Below are 11,452 nucleotides of genomic sequence, written 5' to 3' on the forward strand. Positions count from 1 at the left end.
CACTTATTGAGCTTAATATTTTCATACCATATAGTGTGGGTTGTGGGGTGTGATTTAGTGAGTGTGAGCTTCATTGTGTTCTCACTTGTTATTTGAGAACAAATCATTGTATTTAACTTTTATTTGTGAGAATTACTTGTAATACACTTGTACATCGAGAGAAGTGTGAGGCAAGAGACGGGGTCGAATCCAATAGGAGTGGCGTTGGTTGACGAACCTAGGGAGAGGTTGTAATCGAGCACTTGAGGAGGAGGACACGGGCTAGGTTCCTACACTTGACGAACCTAGGGAGAGGTTGTAATCGAGCACTTGAGGAGGAGGACACGGGCTAGGTTCCTACACTTTGTGTGTAAAGTGTGATTGCATAATGTTTGTGTAGTGTGAGAGTTTTCGGTGATCTTGTAAACCGAGTGTGTAGAAGTTCCGGCTTCCAAACCGGATTGTGATAGTGGATATGTCCTCGAGGTGAGGAGCGGGGACGTAGGTCATGGTGACCGAACCTCGTAAACATATCGTGTGTTTGTGTTTTGCTTAACGTATATTTTATTCATCATTATTGTTCATATCCATATCATATTTCTTCTAGCAAGAACAAATTGATCAACATAATTTTAATTAGCTTTTAATTAGGATTAGATTAGCATAAGACCCTAATCACCCCCCTTCTAGGGTCTAACAATTGGTATCAGAGCTTGGTGCTCTTTGATTTAAGGACTAATCGCCTTGAGTTAAAGATCCAAGTTATCGTAGTTGTGCTAATCTAATTTTGATTATATTTTGCTTCTTGCATTTTATCTTTATGGATATGTATGATTCATCTAGCTTAGGATATGCTATTAATATTGCTCATCGTTTGGATATTTTTCCCTATGCTCAATGGCGAGTTAGATTCAAACTTTTAGTTCAATCTAAACAATTCGATTTATGGAAAATTATTGAGGATGCCTATATTGTTCCCATTTTGGATGGTGTGAAAATGATAAAAGATTGTTTAACATGAATAAGATTTTGTTAGAATATTTGATTAACGCTTTTCACTCATCGTTTTCTAACAAATTTGCTAATTTTTATAGTGCTTACGCTTTATGGAAACTTATTGAAGCATATGAAGGGAAATTGGAGGCTATTCAACAAGCGTTGGAAAATCCCGCTTTGAGTTCTAAGGAAGCCTCATCTCCATGTACAATACCACTAGGTGATAACCCTAGTGAGGTATGCGATAACGATGATATTATTACTTTTAATGAACTTGCTCTTGAGTTTGAAAATTACACAATTGCTATATTGATGTAAAGAGTAAGTATGTTAATATGAAATCCACTCATGAAACACTAGCTACTAAGTTTAATTTTATTGCAAATGAAAATATAATTCTTAAAGAATGCAATGAAAATTTGAAAATTGAAAATGCTAGTTTGCTTCATGAAAAACGTGATGCTATGTTAGAAGTAGATAAGTTGAAATCTATGATGAGTAATCTTGTTTATCCTACTTCTAGTAGCAATGCTTGTATGCACAATGATGAGTTGAATCAAATGAGAAAACGAATATCTACCTTAGATTCAACACTAAACACTTGTATTGCTAATAATAAAAAGCTTATGGACTTATGTGCAAAGCTCAATGTTAATTCTTCTAAGAAACCTATTCACTATGCACATATGTATGACAAAATTCAAAAATGCTCTATTTGCGGTCTTAAAGGCCATTTAGCTCAATTTTGTCATAATGCACTAAAAATTGATAAGCCTATTCATGATTGTGCATCCCATCAAGCTTCTTCATCACATACGCATGTACACACACATAGTGTAAATCATAAACATGCTCATATGTATAAATGTGATTATTGTGGTCGTTTTGGTCATTTGGCCATGTTTTGTTTTGATTTGAAAAGAAATTCTCGTTTGCAAAACAATTACAAAGAAAAAACTATTTTTGCAAATAAACCACGTGCATTTCATTTCGGTCAACACAAACCATTCAAACATCTACATTGCACAAATTACAATCGTATGGGTCACGTTTACAATTTTTGCTTTGATCGTATCGGTGCACAAAACACGCCCAAACGGGTTCATAACCCTAGGGCATTGGATTTAAATGATAGGGGTCATGTCCCAAGTTCTAGTGGTACCAAAATGATTTGGGTACCAAAATGATTTTTATATCATTTTGTTTTGTCTTTTTTTTATTTTGTTTTGTTTTTGTCATTGTTTTGAATAATTGATTGTTTCGAAGTCTCTGTAAGTTGTTTCGGTCGACCGCGTCGGTCGGCCGCCAGAAAGTTTTCAGCCTCGATTTATAATTCTTATTGGGTTTCGGTTTTTTATTAATGTATGCTTTGAACCCGATATCATCTCCACCATTGATCTAGCTATTGAGTTGATCATAGCCCTTGTTTCACCCCCATCTAAGACCCAACTCCTCTTCTTCCTCCCATTTCGATTTTTTTCCCTAACTGGCAAAATTCCTCTCGGTCGCCCACTTTCAATCATCCGACGATCTCAATCGGTTCTTCCCCCATCAAAATTCATTTGGGTGTTGCTAGGTAATCACTCTCTCCACTCTTGATTTCTTTTCCTTAATCTAATGTTTATTTTCTCAATCTAGGGTTTCTGTTTTAGGGCAGTTCTTAATTTGCTCTAAATTTTTCTTGTTGTTTCCAGGAAGTTTATAATTTTTGTTATATCTCATATCTTTTCTAAACCCTAATCTATCATGCCTCCTAAAAAGAGATCAAAACCTGAATCTAGTTCGTACTCTATCAAAGCTTCTCATTATGAGGATTTTCTGTTATATAAATCCCTAGTTAAGAAATATAGGGAGTTGTGCAAGCTAAAAATCCTTCCAACCAGATATATCAAATTCAATCAATTAGTTTTGTATGACACTTCCACCATTCTTAATAATGTTGGGTTGGCTAGATTGTTAGATGAGGAACGAAAAGTTCCTTATTATCCTTTCTTGGTTTATCTGTTTTATGCCAACCTATCTGTATCATCCTCTGCTGATGGTCTTCAGACCATTAGTACATCAGTTAAAAATGTTCATATCTCTTTTTATGCCAACGAACTTGTGGGGATTCTAAAAATCCCAACAGGTGATGTTGACCTTATGTCTGTTGAACTTGGTGATCCAGCTGTAAACCAACTCATGTTTAAGCCCGGTTGCTCTTATCCAATGAACAACAATTCTCTCAATCCAAATGCTAAACTCATTGCTAGAATCGTTGCTCAAAACTTGATTCCTAAAACCGATAGTTTCGATCATTTTGCTTCTGACAAGATCAATGTTGTATATGCCATATTTGCCAAAATAAAAGTAGATTGGGCAAATGTTTTTCTCTATAACATGGCATCAAAGCATTTCAAATTTTTACCCTTTGGCTCCTTCATCACCCTCATCCTTCAACATTTCGGTGTTGACCTCACCAATGAACCCAAAATTGAATCTAAGTGTAGGCGTATAAAACTGCCTGTAGGTCCCTTAACACAGCTCGGCACGGTGATTCGACAAACCAACGAACCATCGGGTGACGTATCTAAACACGATCATTGGACCATAATACCGAAGCCAAGTGACACGCGACAAAGCGGATTCACGAGGCGACGAGGTTAACGAACCGCACGCAAACAACGGAATACATCCACTCGCGTGCGGAATCAAGCTAACGATTCGGTGAGTCAATGAGTCATCCAACCGTAGAATGGATTCGAACTCGAACACCGAAGCGAGTTTACTGCCAAATCAGGATACAGACTATCAAATCAGAGTTCAGATCAACGATGAAGCTCGGATAAACCGATAAACCGCGAAAACCGCGAAACCAGACAACGGACGACACGGCGAACACCCGGGCGACTCGGCCAAAGCCAAACCACCCAGGTGGCTCGGCCAAAGCCGAGCCACCCAATGGTCAAATAAGGCAGGAGTTCGAGAGAGATCAGATCTGAGATCCACACGGTCATCCTTCGGATCAAAACTTGGTTTTTGATCCCGAGAAGAGTATCGATTTCGCTTGGTCGATTTCGATTACTAAAGGCTATTATTTCCTTGGTGTAATAGTACCCCCGGCTGTTATTTCCTTCGTGAAATAGCACCCGTCATATCGTGTAGATCCGACCGGATCAAGATCGCGCGGTGGTCCACGGATTAACCCCGGCGCAGGCGAAAAACCCACAAAAGCGAGAGACCGTAAAACAGGATCTCGCGATTCGTTCGACATAAAAGGAGAGTTGTAATTTTTTCTTTTTCTTTGATTTTGTTGTAACCGGATCTTATAAAAAGACCGGATCTTTTGTAACCGATAAACTGTTACTCAAGGAAACAATGACTTCAATGAAAACGATTTTACCCGCGAACAATCTGGCGACCACAGCGGGAGCCACCGATCTCGCTGCCGAGATCGTTACGTCACAGCCGCGGATCTCAATCCTGATCGAGGAGGAGGTCGAGTATGAATTCGACCAGCAAAAGTTCGAGGAGTATCTTTCATCCACGTCCGGATCCACCTCCCCCCGCAAGCCCAAGAAGTTCTCCTCCAGGAGAAAAGTCCGTTGGTATGAAGAAGTGCAAAATGCCAATGAAGATCTCACCCCAATTGATGCCGAAGTTGCATCGGGTGAAGCTCCACCGACCTCCAACCAGGTCAAATCCGTTCCTGCCAACGCCTCTGCCGTTGAAGGGGTAGTGACTCTCTCAAAGAGAGCCCGCCAGAGGCGATGTCAACGCCTGGCACGGCAACTCGCTAAGGCAATGGAGTCCACTGACGGAATCCGCTATCACGCGGATCTGAAGAACAGGAGAGGCAAACAGCCTCAACAAATAATGAATGGCAGCTCCTCCAAGCCGCCAACGAACGAATGGATCCGTGTCAAACGGAATCGTTCGACACTTGAGGAGCGCATTCGCAAGCGCCGCGCACTTCTAGCACAAGCACGGGCTCAAGTCCAAGAAGCCCGCAAAAGACTGCGGAAGGAAGTGGCCAAGAAGTCGCCACCAACCCGCCAAGTCTGGAGGCCGAAGTCTAAAGCGGCGATTCAGGCTAAAGAGCAACCTTTGCAGCCTTCAGCAAAAGTTCAACCTCCGGCGAACCACTCTAAATCGCCGATAATTCCCATGGCTACTCCGGGAGATCACGCAGAATCATCCCGAAGAAAGAAGTCAGTTTTGGAGCGTCTCGGTCCACTTCCCGATGAGGGATGCAAAGCTCCGGTTCAAGAACGTTTGGGCCCGATAAAGAAGCCCCGAACGACTCAACATGCTGGGGGTCGCCGCCACCCTCAACATGAAAAAGAAATCAGGGCAGCTAAGCGCACCAATTTGCACATTGAAGTCTAGGAGCCCGTTGAGAACTCACGCCCACAAAGGTATGTTTCGAGGCGCGTAACTTTTGAAAGCCCAAAGAAGGCAGTTCGCCCTCAGAAAGAAACATTGTCGTCTGATGACGATAGCGTTATACCTGAGAAGTCATGCCAACACAAGATAGGTTACTCCGACCTTCAAGCAGACGAGTTGTACTATCGTGTTGGGGGTACGAGTAAAACAAGGAAAAGGAGTCCTCGAGAACTAGAAACTCAATGCCCCTGTTCCAAACTCATTCGGGCAGTATTGTCTGAGTGCAACTGCACCAATACAGTCCCCGAGAGAATTTCTGTTTTTGAAAGGCTCAGTACCGAAACGCCAAAACCAAGGCATAGGCGTTTCCAACAAAGAAAAACGGTGGTTGAAGATGGGGAATTTCCGAGGGTCACCACTAATATGACCAGCAAAGGGACATCGGCACGGGATAATCTCGAGTCGATTCTGAAAGCACCTCGGCGTATAACCCATCTGCAATCTGGAACCATCAAACGAGCAACTTATGGTAGGATTCAGACAAGATTACCTTCAGAAGATGAAGAATCAGATGCCGCTTCGATCGTCCTATATAACAAGGAAACACCTCCAGCATTCTTTCGGAACAACTCTGGTCATTCCTACCAAAATAGGAGGCGAAAGAGAAGTGATTTATGGTAAAGGAGAGGGTTTTCCATTACCAGATCATTTCTTAAGGGAAGATGAGAATGATGACAAACCTGGTCAGCATCTATCTAAGTATAGTCCGGAAGCGCGCAAGCTCATGGAAAAGCAGGGGTATGATTTCACACTCGGAGAAGGTCTATACTTCGATCGAGGTCCTCGTATTCCACCCAAAGCGACATGTGTACCAAAAGGGAAACCGGATGATTATTATAAATATAGATGAGGGTTAGGGTATGAATCTTCTTCGGAAGACGAATGTTGCTGGTTAATCAATAATCAATCATCTGAGCAATACAAAGATGGGTACCCGTCAGATTCCTCGGAATGGGATTCCGATACAAGTCTGGGGGAAGCATTCAAAGCCCTAATGGCAAACATGGCTACAGCTGATCCGTCCACAATGGAGAACGATGATCAAATGCCAACATGGGAAGACCCATGGGTTCATCACCTTAACATGCAGTATGGTGATAGGTTTGAACAAAGGGAGCCTCCCACTGAAGATAAAATAGTCCAAATTAACATGGGTGACGAGGCCAACCCAAAGCCCATATTCATCAGCGATAGTCTTCCCTCAAATGAGAAGGAAGAATTAATTGCTCTCATCAGGGAATATATTGACGTCTTCGCTTGGAACTATGAAGATATGCCAGGGCTCGACCCCAATGTGGCAATGCACCGCCTTGATATCAAGTCGGATGCCAAACCTGTCAAACAACAGCAAAGACGGTTTCGTCCACAGATTATGGAAGCTATTGAGACAGAGGTTAAAAAATTGATCAATTCAGGATTTATCCGAGAGGAGCAACATCCAGATTGGCTAGCCAATATCGTTCCAGTCATGAAGAAGAACAGTAAAATCAGGATTTGCATCGACTTCAGGGACCTGAATACAGCATGTCCAAAAGATGACTTTCCTCTCCCAATCACAGATGTCATTATCGACAATATGTGCGGGTTTGAGAGAATGTCTTTTATGGATGTCTTTTCAGGATATAACCAAATCAAGATGCACCCAGATGACGAGAAACATACAGCGTTCAGAACGCCCCTTGGTGTCTTTTGCTACACGATGATGCCTTTCGTTCTAAAGAATACAGGCACCACGTGCCAGCGAGCAATGACTAAGATTTTCCAAGAACATCTTAGGAAAACAGTCGAATGCTACGTTGATGATTTGGTTGTAAAAAGCCGCAACAAAGAAGATCACATCAAAGACTTGAAGACGATGTTCGATCTCATGCGGAGTCATCAATTGAAGATGAACCCCACTAAATCCTTCCTTGGAATGTCTAGCGAAAAATTCCTTGGATTCGTCGTCACCACTAAAGGTATACATATCGATCCTGATAAGGTGAAGACGATACATGAACTGCAACCCCCTAGAAATCTAAGAGAACTCAGAGGATTGCAAGGGCGATTAGCTTACGTCCGGCGGTTCATCTCAAATCTTTCTGGAAAGTGCCAACCATTCTCTAAGCTAAACAAGAAAGGTGTATCATTTATTTAGGACGATGCCTGTCAAAAAGCATTCGAAGATATCAAAACATATCTGACGAATCCTCCTGTTCTCGTCGCACCAAAATCAGGTAGACCGTTCTTGATTTATCTCAAGGCGATGAACCACTCAATAAGTGCCTTACTAGCACAAGACGATGATAATGGTCATGAACAGGCAGTCTATTACCTAAGTTAGACCTTGGTAGGCGCCGAGTCTCGATATCCGATGATTGAGAAAGAATGCATCGCATTGGTATTCGTAATGCAAAAGATGCGGCATTATTTGGTCGGACAGACGATTTACGTCATTTCTAACGTTAATCCAGTACGGGTATTTATGACGCAACCGGCCTCTATGAATTGGCGGTTAGCGAAGTGGGCCCTTCTCTTGTCCCAATATAATTTACACTTCAAACAGCAGAAGTCAATCAAAGGACAAGCGATTTGTGATCTTTTGGCGGCAAACCCGACAACGGATACAGCAGAAGTATATAATGACTTGCCTATATTTCGATGGTGCTTCGAGGGCAGTTAATAGGGCAATAACCCCCGGATGTTCTACAGTCTCCTCCGGAGTTAGAGTTGTCTTAATTTCCCCGTGGAAGCATGTGATGCCTCAGGCTTATTCACTGACTAGTCCGTGTTCCAATAATGTAGCCGAGTACAACGCACTTCTCATTGGACTCAGTTTCGCTAAGGAGCTCGGGGTCGAATATCTCGAAGCTTTTGGGGATTCTCAATTGATAGTCAACCAAGTCCATGGAGAGTATGAAGTCAGGAACCAAGACCTGATCCCGTACCACCAGGAGGCCATCAGAATGGCAGATTCTTTTGAAGAATTCTTTATTGAATACATCCCTCATCTCCAGAACGCTTATGCGGATGCACTGGCAGCACTAGCAGTATCACTTGCACAGCCTCCAGTAAGGACGCATCAACTCTGCATACCCATATACGATATGGATATTGAAGAGGAAGATGATAGAAACATAAGCGCTAATGAGGTGAATTCAACTCAAATTGGGTCTGAGTCCCGAGATTGGCGTTTTCCCATCATTGACTACGTCCAATTTGGTATTTTACTAGAGGATGTAAAAGAAAGTGAATCAATCCGTCGAAGAGCACCAAGATTCTTCTATAATACCGAGACCCATACATTATACCGTAGAGGGTACGATGGTTTGTTACTCCGATGACTTTCGAACAAAGAAGCAGAAGAAGTTCTTAAGGAAGCACACGAAGGAGAATGTGGTGCGCATTAGCCCGGTCCCAAACTGTATGATCGCATCAGGAGAATGGGATATTTTTGGCCAACAATGGTTCGTGATGCAATCGAATACGCCCAAGAGTGTCATGCTTGTCAAATACATGCAAATTATATGCACCAACCACCAGAGCCTTTACACACGTCAACCACGTCTTGGCCGTTCGAGACATGGGGTATGGACATTGTCGGTCCTATTTTTCCCCTTCAGTCAAAGGTGATCGATTCATTCTCGCAATCACGGATTACTTTTCAAAGTAGGCTGAAGCAATTTCGCTTAGAGAAGTGAAGACGAACAACGTTATTAATTTCATCAAACATCATGTCATATACCGACACGGCGTGCCAAGATGGATCATTCATGACAACGGTCCACAGTTCATAAGCAACGCCTTCATCAGGTTCTGTGACAAATTCAAGATCGAAGATGTTTCTTCGACAGAGGCGTTTAACAAGACGATTATTAAAATCCTGTCAAAGCTCGTGAAGACCAATAAACGAGACTGGGACGATAAACTCGGTGAAGCACTCTGGGCTTATCGCACCACCATACGTACACCTGCAGGGGCCACCCCATATTCGTTGGTATACGGATGTGAAGTTGTGCTACATTGGAGATCCAAATCCTGTCCCTTCGGATCGCTCTCGCAACTGAGATGACGACAGAAGAACAACATTAGAAACATCTCGAAGAACTCGAAATGTTGGATGAAAAGCGCTTGGAAGCTCATTAGTACATTCAGGATAACCCATTTACCGGGAAGTTCCTCGAAGAATATTACACTTAATATTCTAGAGGATAACCCAAAATAATTTTTCTCCACCAAAATCCCTCACTGATCAGTTTCAATTGATAGTGGGTCCACCAAAAATGTCCATCTGACCCTCTTGACTCTGTCCATAGACAAGAAGGTCCCCTTTCAGATCAGAGTCTCCTTTCGATAAACGAAAGAACTCCTTTCTCTTCTCTTTGGTTAAATCTTCTCACGGTTATAGCCAAAGTTGAAACTTCACTTCGATAAACGAAGAACTCTTTTTCCCAATTTAGATAATCAATCCTATAAAAGGCAAGTTTATCTAAATTTTCCAGATTCTCGGAGTGGAGATCCCACTTCTAGTTTCTTTTGCGCTGGAAATAGAATATAAAATTCTTCCTTTCCAGAATCAGGGAATAGAATATAAAATTCTTCCTTCCTTGTTTTCCGGGTTCGCCTTCACCCTAAAAGAAGACCGGGAAATAGAATATAAAATTCTTCCTTTCCCGCACCAACCTTTTCTAAGAATCTATCAATCTAGGATTCATCCTAGGAAGTTTATCCCGAATCCTAAGCAGGGATAAGTCTGCGCCTAACACGCGCTGCCGGTTTAGTCTTTTTCCGCACAAAAAGACACCAGAGTCTGATTCTGGGGTATTTTATCCTGAAACCTAAGCAAGGATAAGTCTGCGCTTAACCCGCGCTGCCGGTTAGTTCTTAACCGTTGAAAAGAACACTCGCCCGCATATTCAACATTGCGGCAGGCTGTTATTAATAACACAAAAATCCATGCCTTACACGCATGGGGAATTTCATCCTGAATCCTAAGAAAGGATATGCCGACGCCTAACACGCGTCGCCGGTTTAGTCTTTCGCCGTAGAAAAAGACACCAGAATACCAGTCTGGGGTATTTTATCCCAAACGCATGCTAGCCCGACTCAAACGGTAGTCGGTAAAGGCTAATCAAATCCGTTGAAGGCTGGGGGTTAGCCAAAAATCCTAAAGTCAACACCTAACACGTGTCGCCGGGTAGCCTATTCCCGTAACAATGGCGAAGTCTATGTATTCGACATCATAGCACAAAGTCTCGGAGAATTCAATCTCCGAGCATAACGTTACATGCGAACGGATTTAAACAATCCGCATGCTAGCCCGACTCAAACGGTAGTCGGTAAAGGCTCATCAAACCCGTTGATGGCTGAGGGTTTGCCAAAAATCCTATGAGTATTATGGTCAATCATTTCAAACGGAATGACGAATCATAATAAAGATAAAGATGAAAACCAGTTTCACTAAGTGAATCAAAAGTCAAAAGTACTCAGCAAACAAAATTATACATCAAACCCATGACCAAAAATCTGCTGACTGATCTTAGAAAGCTTCTCATCATAAGCTTGCCTAAGTTCAGCCCTGATGGACTCCTCGGTGGTGGCTGAAGTCCTCGCAGCAATCTCTTCTGTCTCGGCTAGCTTCTGCTCCAGGGATCTTAACTCATCAGACAAAGCAGTGTGGGTTTGCTGATCCTGTGCTTTCGTCATCTGAAGAATATCCAAAGTCTCCTCCTTTTCACGGAGTGTTCTTCTGAGCTGGTCTATCTCGGTCGCACAGGAGGAAATAGAAAGATCGAGCTCGACAAGCGAAGATAATTTAGTAGCAAGACTCGTCTTAACTCGATCTACTCGGCCCCGCTGCATCTTAAGCGGGTGTCTAGCTCGGCAGCAATAAATGAGGAGGCACCTGCATCTCGGAGATCACGAAACGTCTGAAGCTCATGCTCTAGACAATCAAGGTCATCAGCTATAGCCTGTGCCAAATCTGGATGCCTCGCATCCCTTATTAAACTTATTTTGGAATCAAGGAATGGTTTAAACTGGCAAAGGGAAAGTCCGTCGTGGAGGAGTTTGC

Source organism: Asparagus officinalis, chromosome 2 (assembly GCF_001876935.1).
Source record: "Asparagus officinalis chromosome 2, Aspof.V1, whole genome shotgun sequence".
Classification (NCBI taxonomy): Eukaryota; Viridiplantae; Streptophyta; class Magnoliopsida; order Asparagales; family Asparagaceae; genus Asparagus; species Asparagus officinalis.